The following is a 12,900-nucleotide window of genomic DNA, read 5'->3' as shown; positions in this document are numbered from 1 at the left end:
TGAATAAGATTAGTTTTCAAGTTCCCTACTACAAACTACCATAGGTGTCTGGAAGATTATTCATGTAAATGATCATTTGCCAACTAAGTAAGCTACTTTGGCACCAACCTTACCCCATAAACTCAATGAAACCTTAATGGTCAAATGCATATTTATCCCTTGTCTTATGAAAAACTCAATAAAGTTCTCTAAAACAACGTCCAAACATCTACCCTTCCTTGACCTCAAATACCAAAGATTGTTCGTATCATTAAAGTCTTCACTAGTTGATGAAGAATGAAAAAAATATTGGAACCTTCTAAAGTATATAAACCATGTATTTTAAAACTTTTTCCTATGTTGACTTCATTATACGAAATATCACTTTGTGAAGAAGAAACTCACGATCATCAAACATTTTAAGTCTTATCATAACAATACCAAAAACCTTGCAAGCCTTAAAAGTCTCAAAGTATTCCTTTCTTGGACACATGTGTTAAGTGAGACATGAGTCCATGAAACATACAACTCCAATCTCCAAATTGACACCACTAATGTACCTTCATTCTTATAACTATCTGCATCTGAGGCAACTATAATCTAAACAAAATCACCATTAACCTTTTTCCCATGACAAACTCTAATGAAATGTCCAGATTTTAGAAAATTTAAACATTTTACCTTTGACTTGTCAAACCTCTTAAATTTGTTCATCCTTGTATTCACTACGCCAAATAAGAGAAAAGAGGGCGCTTTTTTTGGCCTATAACAGCGCTTTAAAGCGCCCTCTAATCTGGCGCTGGCATAGGTAAAGACAGCGCTTTTTTTCCTAGTGAAAGCGCTCTCTAAAGTGGCTCTTTAAGCCCTTTAAGGGCCACTTTAGAGGGCGCTTTTTAAAGAAAGCGCCCTCTAAAGTGGAAACTTTTAAGGGTTTAGAGGGCGCTTTTACTGGAAAGCGCCCTCTAAAGTGGAAACTTTTAAGGGTTTAGAGGGCGCTTTTACTGGAAAGCGCCCTCTAAAGTGGAAATTTAAAGGGTTTAGAGGGCGCTTATTTTGGAAAGCGCCCTCTAAAGTGGGTGGTTATTTAATTATTTTTTTTTAAAAAGCGCTATATTTTTTATTTATTTTAGACAACCTGTATATTGAAGCAGTACACCTAAAACTGTATAATTTGAAGCCTTTTTCACACATTGCATTCAACAAGCCTTATATACAACAATCCATACATATACAACAATCCACTGATATATAATCGTTTAACTTCTAAAGATTCTAAATATACAACCAATTCATACAAGTAATAATTTCAATAAATGCATACAAATCCTATAACTTCATCCAATCACGTGGATCTCTCTGCCTTGATCTACTAGCTTGTTTATCTACACTTAGTATATTCCTCAAAACTTTTTCACTTGAACTTGCTTGCCCTGCCTTGATCCAGATTTAAGCATTGCCTCTAAAAGAGCAACGTCTCTCGCACCCTCGACAAAAGAGAGGCGGTGCTCGGGTACAAACTGACTACCCTTCTGCAAAATAGAAATAAATTAGACTAGAGAATTCATACTAGCATGGACATTTAATTGAGGATAAGAAAGGAATGTAATGAACAAAAATATATGCTACGAGTTTGACACAAAACTACAAAATTAGAAGGTGGAATTGTGGAAGCATTTTGCAGGAATCTTAATACCTTGAGGGTGTTTTCAGAAACATCATTAAAAAAAGCTTTTAATTCTTCAGTTACTCCAATGAATGGGAAAAATGAGCTTTTGCATTGTCCATTAGCATCATATAATGAAACCTATATAGCATCATAACGTCAGAAAACAATAAAGATAACTGAAAGTGATTTGAATAAATTAGTTGCAACTTTAGTGGATATTGAAGGAGAAGTTCAGATCTACCTAAGCTATTACTTTTGAAAACCTATAGTGTAACTTATAACTATAGTATATACCAGGTATCCGTGTTGTCCTTGGAATCCTCGCTCAATTTGAAGGGTTCCATTCGTGCCAACAACTCGCCACAAGATCTATAATGTGTTTAATGCCATGATTAAAGACTTGAATGAAAAATGCATGAATAATGAACATATCTACTGTTTGGGATGTGTAGCACGTGTGCACGTGTGTGTTTGTAAGATGAGGGATCATTTACCACATGCCTTGGGGGATCTGGAGGAGACATATTCATATCTGAGAAAGAAATCTCATACTTATTTTGATAAAGTGTGTAAATTTTGGAAACATATTCAATTATTAAATTATAAAGTAGATTTTTCCCCCTACATTTTTATGCCAGAATAGTAGAGTTGATTAAGTGATTCAAAGCTACGCCAGATACTCTCCTGTACTAAAACAAATACTGAATGTGTAACTTAATTTCAAAGCACATACAGTAAAACTGCGTCTCCAAGAACTTGAAAAGTATGGGTTTGAACTGTTCATTGATCCTTCTACAATAACTTGGACACTCATCATTTTGCCAATGTCAGCAATTAGCTTCTTGCCCTGCTAAACAAACTACGTAAATGGACAGGCAGATTCATAGGTTAAAATGTCAAAACATAAACAAAAATACCTCAATTAAGGCGGGTTCAAAACGATAATTTTCAGCCACAGACCAAATTATTTGGCCAGGAGCATCAGCAGAAATCGATTTGTACGTAGATAATGCAGTTTCCAGCTCATTTATACCTGCAGTATCAGATTAATGTTAATCAAGTTGAGAGTTTAGGATAAGGTAACTGAAACTTTCATATAGTAGGGAAGGAGAGAATATATGTGGATCACCTAATAAAAAGAAAGAGAACGGCAACAATATTAATAGTAAAAGAGAATCTCTACCAAGGGCCAGTAAAAGTTAGAGCTACTACTTACAAGATGCTGCAGGTTTCTCTTCATATCCACAAAATCAGCCACCAACACACACAGTACATTCAAATAAAGAGGAAATATAGTTAGAGGCACAAAAAGATTAATAACAAAATTATGATTATCAAATGTTAACCCATAATGCCTACTTTTTCTACATCGAGAAACAAATGGAATAGTTGGTGAAATTTAACCAATAATGCCTAGTCTCCATTGCTAGCATTGCAACATAATAATTATTGTTGAGAATACTCAATAAATGTATGAACCAAGAAAAATGAAACCAAAAATGAACAGTAGCGAACGTCAGAAGAGAAACCAAGTAATATGAAGATTAGAAAAATACCTATGGTGTCAAAATCGAACAGCTAACAACGAATTAATAGAAGGAGGAAACGTCGTAGATCTAACAGAGTTGGAAGGAGAACGCCTTAGAAGTAGCGAAAATCGTAGCAGTGAGAACCCTAACGTGAAAAAGAACGAAAATAACAGAGAGTGAAATAACAAAATGCACAGTATGTTATAATTTTAATGTTTACTAAAGGGGACCTTAGAGGGCGCTTGTGGAAAAAAAGCGCCCTCTAAAGGGGGCCTAAGAGGGCGCTTATGAAAGCGCTCTCTAAGGCTTTCCAAAAGCGCTTTATAAACTGGAAATGCACATGGACTTATAGAGCGCTTTTTTAAAAGCGCCCTCTAAGGGTAACCTTAGAGGGCGCTTTCTAAAAAGCGCCCTGTATTGTTGTCCCTCTATCTCCTCCTTATTTTTTCGCTTCACCTTAGAGGGCGCTTTATTACAAAAGCGCCCTCTAAAGTGCGCTGTCTATTCCAGTTGTTCGCTCCTTATTTTTTCGCTTCACTTTAGAGTGCGCTTTTGTAATAAAGCGCCCTCTAAGGTGCGCTGTCTATTCCAGTTTTTGGCGTAGTGATTTCAAGTTCCTCCTCTTGTGACACTCAATCCTTAACCATTATTGTAAATCTTCAAATTTTCCACCTTTGGAAATTCTTTGAATCTCAACGTCGAGTGGACTTCATCCAAAGTATTAGTACATTTGTTTACCATCAAAAATGACATCCTTAAATTGATATAAGGATCTAGGTAATTCTAACAACTTCTCCACTATGTTTGTTCTCTATCCTCTAGAATTAGTAGATTTATTATTTTTGGCACAACCTGTGAGCCAAACACTTGATAATATACAATAATTCAAGTTTTTCCCACATATAAGCTGCATTCTTCTCCTTAGAGACTTCTCTTAGAAATTTATCCTCGAGGAACAAGATAATTGCATTCTTGACATTACCCATAATCTCGATCTTCTCTACTTGAGTTAGGAGTGCAGGCATCAATGCCTCGCCCTTCCGTTCTTCAATACACTTCTATTGAATTAAAGTATCTTGTATATTCACTTTCCATAAATCAAAATGTTGTCTCCAAAAAACTTCTAAATCTCCCATTACACATGGTGCTCAATTGTAAATAATACTGTTTTTCCAGCACGTGGGCGCCACTTGTTGTGAAAAATGGGTAGAATAACTCAAATCAATTAAAAATAATTATTCATAGTAGAAATACAACTAGAAATTTGATGCGTGGGCACAAAGAACAAAGACAACCAAAATAAATTACAAACCAAACTATATTTATACCAATGTGTTTCCCAATATCTAATACACTTAATATATGAATCACACAAGTCCAAGGTATTTATAAGTGTTTCCTAGTCCCCTTAGATACCTCAAAATATTTCCAAAATTCCTAGAACTCTAAGGAATTTTAACATTTACCTCTCTAAGTTTACCAATAGGATTCCCAAACCCTTTTCGCTGTCTTCAACTAATAAGGTTATGAACTGTATGAAGACAAGAATGATAGAGGTACATATTTATAAGTGTTAAAATTCAACGTGTCCTTAATAGACCTAAAACATAACCCATTAGTTGTTATAATAAAAATATTATAATATTCTTATAATATCTTTTGTATTAATAAAGAATAATATGAATATTTTATAATATCTTTAATATTAATTTAAAATATTATAAATGTCTAATGATATCTTTTTACTATAATTTAGAGTATCTTTTAGTATATCTAAATTAATATAAAATATTCAATCATTAATGAAAGAATTTACAAACTGAACCGACCTAACCTAATACCCAAGAACCGCCGTAACTATATAGTTTTTTCCTTTTTTTCCTGGAAATCTCGAGACATGTTTTATTTCTCTTCATCACTCAAAGATTTTAAGGTATAATTATTAGATCCCTACGTTGACTTGAAACTGTAATGATTCCAATTTATCTATTAACCATGTTGCTGCTATCTTCCTTGTTGAATCACGATTCAAAAACCTTAATCAAGTTCAATCCACACTTGAACTATGATTTTCCCACTTACATCCACTTTCTTGCAATCACCTTTTCTTGATTAGGTAATCTAACAAGACCAGAAGCATGGTTTTTTAACCATATTTGACTCTCCTTGCATTCAAATGCCTCCCTAAAGTTCCTTGGTTTTTTATTTTTGCAACCTTTCAGCCACATTCATAATATAACACCCAAGGTCAACATAACCATTCATTTCGGAGGGTATCTCCCTCCTTACCTTATTACGAGTCAATTGATAATCAGAAGCTTATGTAATCGTTCCCTCACTATTAATAGTATCCATAATAGAAACCCCCACGTAAAATAGAGTCTTCTCCGCCATAGTTTCTAAAAGCTTCACCCCTAGGTCTTTACTCGTCTTCCCTTGATGGGACTCACTGAAAGTAATTCATCTATGATTGATGAACTTTGATCCTCTAAGTTCCACGCCTAAAAACACATAAACCTTTCTTCTTCTTTGATAGCAATTGAACACACAATTCACAACATTATCATCAAGATGAATTGGCTTTATTTGATAAATATGAAAAAATTTGGTGACCTTTGAATAATATTAGTTTTCAAGTTTCATACTACAGACTACCATAGGTGTTTGGAAGATTATTCCTATAAATGAACATTTGCAAACCAAGTAAGCTACTTTGGCCTTAAACTTACCCCACAAACTCAATGATAACTTAATCATCAAATGCATATTTATCCCTTGTCTTATGCAAACCTCAATAAAGTGATCTAGAACATGTTGGTGTAAGCCCTAGAGGCCAATACTTTTGGTACTTGTATCGAACTATTTAAAGGCTTTTTATTTATTACGTTTGTTTAATAAAGTCCCTAGAATAGCTAGTCCATTTAATGTATCAAGTGTGACTTGATCATGAGATCACATTAAACATAAGGACACTATTCTTAAAGTATCCGTAGTCGAGCTTTATTGTGAAATGGGATAACATTAAAGCATTAAGACTATTATGTTTATAGACTGATGATCACATCTCATGGATCATGGATAAGGAGTTATCAAGTCTCAAACATAGGTATGAATATTAAGAGTAATATTTATACCGGATTGACCCGCTATGAGAATACTATATAGAAAGTTATGCAAAGTGTCATAAGTTATTCTCATGGTGATAATGGTGTACACCACTCTTCGACCTGAAACCACTATGAACCCTAGATGTAGAGTCGAGTACTTTATTGCTGATCAAACATTGTCTGTAACTGGATAACCATAAAGACAGTTGATGGGTACTCCACGAAGCATGCTGAGGGACATGAGTGACCTAGATGGAATTTGCCCATCCTGCTTAATAGGATAAATGTCTATGGTCCCAATATTGAACTGGACAAGGATGACACGGTCTATGCCTTGTGTTCAATATAGACATAAGGGCAAAAGGGTAATTATACGCATAAGTATTATCACAGAAGGTTTTGTCAGATCACATGACATTTTCGTGTCTTGGGTAGCAGTGATGTGTTGCTAGATACCGCTCACTGTTTATTATGTTAAATAAGTGATTTAATATAATTGCCAATGTTGCGAAAACCTACAGGGTCACACATAAAGGACGGATTGATGAGAGATAAAGTAACTAAGGAACACCGTAATGTACGGTGGACTTAAGTGAGTTGTGGAACATCGTAAGGTACGGTGTACTTAAGTAGAATACGAAATATGGTAAGATACCATGGGCTTAAGTGATTTTGGGCATATTATAAGATATGGGCCAAAATACACTTAAGTGGGCTTTTAGCTTGAAGCCCACACAAGTGGTTCTATAAATAGAACCCTTGTGCAGAAGTATTCGTTGCGGTTGCATTATTTTCATTTTCTCTCTCTCTCTCTCTCTCTCTCACACACACACACACACTCAAAGCCTTCATTCGTACCAGCTAGCACTGAGATTGAAGGAATCCGTTCGTGTGGATTGAGTAGAGACGTTGTCATCGTTCAACGTTCGTGATCGCTCCGTGGATCTGCATCAAAGTTTTTGGTCGTCACAAGAGATCTGCACCAAAGGTTTCAATCGTCACAAGAGGTAACGATTCTATCACTGATCATGCCCATTCGTAAGGATCATTAGAGGAGAATTTTTTAAATTCCGCTGCGTTTTGGATCGCCATTCTCCTTCAGTGGTATCAGAGCCACTTATGAAACCATGCATCTGATAGCTGTTTATTTTCTGTATTTTCTGTATTAATACGATTAAAAGACAGAATGAATCAAAGAATAAACGAGTAATTAAATTGAGATCGATCAAGTTATATATATGATATAAGTAATCCTGATGCAAAATACGGTATATATGATATACTGTTTCTGTTTCGTTCATTCAAAAACTTAATGGTTGTTTTCCTTTGAGCGATCAATGGTCGTTTGCTTCTTGATCCGAAATTAGTATGGTGAAGCAATGACGTATTGATCAATCATACTGAATCAACAATCAAGATGTGTTTGACGGTCTGAAATTGGTGCATTAGGGTTAATGACGGCACAAGGGTTGCGTTGTCAAAGAGTTATGCATTAGGGTTAATGACGGCACAAGGGTTGTGTTGTCAAAGAGTTATGCATTAGGGTTAATGACGATACAAGGGTTGTGTTGTCAAAAAGGTAATGCAATTAGGGTTGTGACTGCGCAAGAGTTGTGCTTTAAAGTATCAAATCCTCAATTTTCCCTTTTTCAACAGTGGTAACCGGTTAACGCTTTTGGGGTAACCCGTTAACCCGAAACAGAATTCAATTCCTGGGCAGATTTTTCAGCATGTAACCGGTTAACACATTTTGGTTAACCCGTTAACCCGAAACAAAATTCAATTCCTGGGTAGATTTTTCAACATGTAACAGGTTAACACATTTTGGTTAACCCGTTAACCCGAAACAGAATTCAATTCCTGGGCAGATTTTTCAGCATGTAACCGGTTAACACATTTTGGTTAACCCGTTAACCCGAAACAGAATTCAATTCCTAGGCAGATTTTCAGCAAGTAACCCGTTAACACATTTTGGTTAACTCGTTCCCGCTGACCGGGCAGCGGACCCCCGACTAACTCTGCGTAGTGTGATCGGTCGCCGAAATTTAATTTGGTTTTAATTAATTAAAAGAATTAAAATTAATAATAGTAATGTGTTTGTTATTATTGCCTTGTGATGATCAGTTATGGCCTTAGTTATCCTTTATTTTGTTTTGGGTTTTTAAATACGACCTGCGTGTCGTGCCTCTCCTTTTAATCTCTTAATGTAACTTCTTTTCTCATCTCAATCCCTCGTATGTAAAACGAGCTTCTTCTGTAATGTAATGTCATGAAGAAAGAAAAGGATACAATATCAAAGGAGGACAATGTTATGAAGAAAGAGAAGAATTCAATATCAATGGAGGACAACCTTGAAGATCTTGCTTGGAGAAGCTTAGATCGTTATTAGGTTAGCTTAGGTTCTCTCATTGGCTTGGGAGAACAATTGCGCTAGGGGCCATAACTGTTTCATTATGTATGTTGATGCATGTGTATGTATGTTGATGCATGTGAATGTATGTTGATGCATGTGAGAGACGATTTATATGATAAATAAGCCGGTGAGATCAGAATAATTACAATTCCCTCAAATTAAAATATTAAGTTTATGCTTTCCAAGTTTTAGTACTCATCAAGACTAGTATCGGATAATGTAGGTTTCGCCTACGCGAGGTGCATGTTCTATATTAGTAAGGTGCGATGGGATAATTGTAATATCCAACTGCTAAAACAACGGGTCAAACTTAACTAAACAAATTATAATAATATTATATATGTTTGCTTTCCAAGTTTTAGCACTCATCAAGACTAGTATTGGATAATGTAGGTTTCGCCTACGTGAGGTGCATGTTCTATATTAGTAAGGTGCGATGGGATAATTGTAATATCCAACTGCTAAGACAATGGGTCAAACTTAACAAATTATAATAATATTATATATGTTTAGAAGCAAGAGTTGGGAATGATCCATATGATGGATTGGAATAAGGAGTTATTCACCCAACTGAAATTTTCGAGAGTTGTATGAGATACAATTGGAATGAGTTCCTACCTAAATAACCTAGTTTTGTGTAATCCGCCTACGTGGACTTAGAACAAAGTGAAATATGGATCTCGACCCACTAGAAAATCTTCCAACGGGATTTTCCGAATCAAATGATGAGGGTCATTTGTTTTGAGTAAAATAGTGGGAGCATGTTTAATTAAAGGCCTAATTAAATATGTTAATGATACTTATATTTTCATTAATCCTTATGTAGATTACCATGACAACAAACACCTCTAACAACATGTTGCGATCAATCCTTGACAAGGAAAAATTGTCTAGGACAAATTTTCTGGATTGGCACCAAAATTTGAGGATTGTCCTCAAACATGATAGAAAGCTGTACGTCTTGGAGAAACCTGTTCCTGAAGAGGAACCTCCTAGTTCTGCACCTAAGGCAGAAAGAGATGCTTATAAGAAGCATGTTGATGATGCCAATGAAACTGCTTGTCTCATGCTAGCTACCATGAACTCAGAGTTGCAAAAGCAACATGAAAACATGACAGCGTTCAATATGATCGAACACCTGAAGATGCTCTATCAAGAGCAAGCAAGGCATGAAAGGTTTGAAGTTTCAAAAACCCTTTTTCAAGGCAAGTTAGCTGAGGGAGCCCCTGTAGGTCCCCATGTGCTCAAGATGATTGGGTATGTGGAAAACCTTGAGAGGTTGGGTTTTCCCCTCGGAAAGGAACTTGTGACTGATTTGATCTTGCAATCGTTGCCAGATAGATTCAGTCAATTTGTCCTAAATTTCAATATGAATGATATGGACATATCTCTTCCTGAACTGCTAGCCATGTTAAGAACTACTGAGCAGAATTTGAAGTCAAAAGGGAAGTCCATTCTGATGATTGGAAATGGAAAGAGACAGAACAAAAGTCCCACCAAGCAGGGTGATAAAGGGAAAGGCAAGGAAGTTGCCAAACCCAAACCCACTGTTGCTGCTTTGAAGCCTAGTGGAGGCATAGCAAAAGAAGGCACATGCTTCCATTGCGGTAAGACCGGACACTGGAAGAGAAACTGCCCAAAGTACTTGGAAGATAAGAAGAATGGGGTAGAGACTTCAACTTCAGGTATTTTTGTTATTGAAATTAATTTGTCTACTTCTGCATCATGGGTATTAGATACTGGATGCGGTTCTCACATTTGTACAAATGTGCAGGGGCTGAAAAGGAGTAGAGATTTGGCAAAAGGTGAAGTTGACCTACGAGTTGGCAATGGAACAAAGGTTGCTACTTTAGCCGTAGGATCTTATGTATTGACTTTACCTAGTGGTTTAATGATTCAGTTAGAGAACTGTTATTATGTACCTGCAATTAGCAGGAATATTATTTCCATTTCTTGTTTGGACAAGTTTGGTTTTTCATTTATAATAAAGAACAATTGTTGCTCAATTTATTTGAATGATATATTTTATGCTATTGCACAAATGAGCAATGGACTATATGTCTTGATCTCGAAATGCCTATTAATAACATTAATACTAAAAGGGTGAAACCTAACGAGTTAAAACCAACTAGGTAAGAATATTAAAACTCTTCGATTAGATCGAGGTGGTGAGTATTTAAGCCTAGAGTTTGATGACCATCTGAAAGAGTGTGGGATCCTATCCCAACTTACTCCTCCTGGAACACCCCAATGGAATGGTGTATCTGAGAGAAGAAATCGTACCCTGTTAGACATGGTCCGATCCATGATGAGTCACGCCGATCTTCCAAACTCCTTTTAAGGACATGCACTATTGACAGCAGCTTACACACTTAACCATGTTCCATCCAAAAGGTTGAGAAGACACCATATGAGATATGGAGTGGTAAGAAACCACATATGTCTTACATGTTTCAACTAAGCTTGAGCCCAAATATGACAAATGCTTATTTGTGGGGTATCCTAAAGAAACAAGAGGGTATTACTTCTATAATCCTTCCGAGGGCAAAGTGTTTGTCGCTCGAACTGGAATTTTCCTAGAAAAGGATTTTATTTCCAAAGGAATAAGTGGGAGGAAAGTAGAGCTTGAATAAATTCAAGAATCACAAAGCATTGATACACCTATGGAGGAATTAAAGCAGGAAACACAAATAGTTGTGGAAGAACAACCTGCTCAAGTAGAACAAGACCAGCGTAGGTCAGGCAGGATACGTCACCTACCTGAGAGATATGGATATCTCATAACTGATCAAGGTGATGTATTACTCATGGATCAAGAACGAACATGAGCCTTGTGTCTACAAGAAGGTTAGTGGGAGCATGATCGTTTTCCTAGTATTATATGTAGATGACATATTACTCATTAGAAACGATGTCCCTACCCTGCAACAAGTAAAGTCTTGGTTGGGGAAATGCTTTTCTATGAAGGACCTAGATGAAGCAGCCTATATATTAGGAATCAGAATCTATAGAGATAGATCACAAAAACTGCTTGACCTAAGTCAAAGTACATACATAGACAAAGTGCTGAGACACTTTAATATGCATGATTCCAATGGTTATGTGTTTTGCTTAAATGGTGGCGCGGTGAGCTGGAAAAGTTCAAAGCAAGATACTGTTGCTGATTCTACAATCGAGGCCGAGTATATTGCTGCCTCAAGTGCAGCAAAGGAAGCTGTTTGGATCAAAAAGTTCATTAGTGAACTTGGCATAGTTCCTAGCATTGTGGATCCCATTGGTCTCTATTATGATAACAATGGTGCTATCGCACAAGCTAAGGAGGTACTGTAGCATTGCTGATTCAACTAATAAGGTTATGAACTGTATGAAGACAAGAACGATAGAGGTACATATTTATAAGTGTTAAAATTCAACGTGTCCTTAATAGACCTAAAACATAACCCATTAGTTGTTATAATAAAAATATTATAATATTCTTATAATATCTTTTGTATTAATAAAGAATAATATGAATATTTTATAATATCTTTAATATTAATTTAAAATATTATAAATGTTTAATGATATCTTTTTACATTAATTTAGAGTATCTTTTAGTATATCTAAATTAATATAAAATATTCAATCATTAACGAACAAATATACAAACTGAACCGGCCGAACCTAATACCCAAGAACCGCGGTAACTATATAGCTTTTTCCTTTTTTTTCCTGGAAATCTCGAGACATGTTTTATTTCTCTTCATCACTCAAAGATTTTAAGGTATAATTCTTAGATCCCTACCTTGACTTGAAACCGTAATGATTCCAATTTATCTATTAACCATGTTGCTGCTATCTTCCTTGTTGAATCACGATTCAAAAACCTTAATCAAGTTCAATCCACACTTGAACTATGATTTTCCCACTTACATCCACTTTCTTGCAATCACCTTTTTTTGATTAGGTAATCTAACAAAACCAGAAGCATGGTTTTTTAACCATATTTGACTCTCCTTACATTCAAATGCCTCCCTAAAGTTCCTTGGTTTTTTACTTTTGCAACCTTTCAGCAACATTCATAATATAACACCAAAGGTCAACATAACCATTCATTTCGGAGGGTATCTCCCTCCTTACCTTATTACGAGTTAATTGATAATCAGAAGCTTATGTAATCGTTCCCTCACTATTAATAGTATCCATAATAGAAACCCCCACGTAAAA

General features: G+C 35.7%; 1 pseudogene; it reads right to left on the bottom strand.

Annotated features, from left to right (window-relative positions):
* Nucleotides 1-1,361: 1,361 nt before the first annotated feature.
* LOC127130626 (uncharacterized) lies at nt 1,362-2,892 on the bottom strand (annotated as a pseudogene).
* Between the last annotated feature and the right edge of the window lie 10,008 nt (nt 2,893-12,900).

Source organism: Lathyrus oleraceus, chromosome 3 (assembly GCF_024323335.1).
Source record: "Lathyrus oleraceus cultivar Zhongwan6 chromosome 3, CAAS_Psat_ZW6_1.0, whole genome shotgun sequence".
NCBI classification, from domain to species: Eukaryota; Viridiplantae; Streptophyta; class Magnoliopsida; order Fabales; family Fabaceae; genus Lathyrus; species Lathyrus oleraceus.
This window is presented reverse-complemented; position numbering and strand designations above follow the sequence as displayed.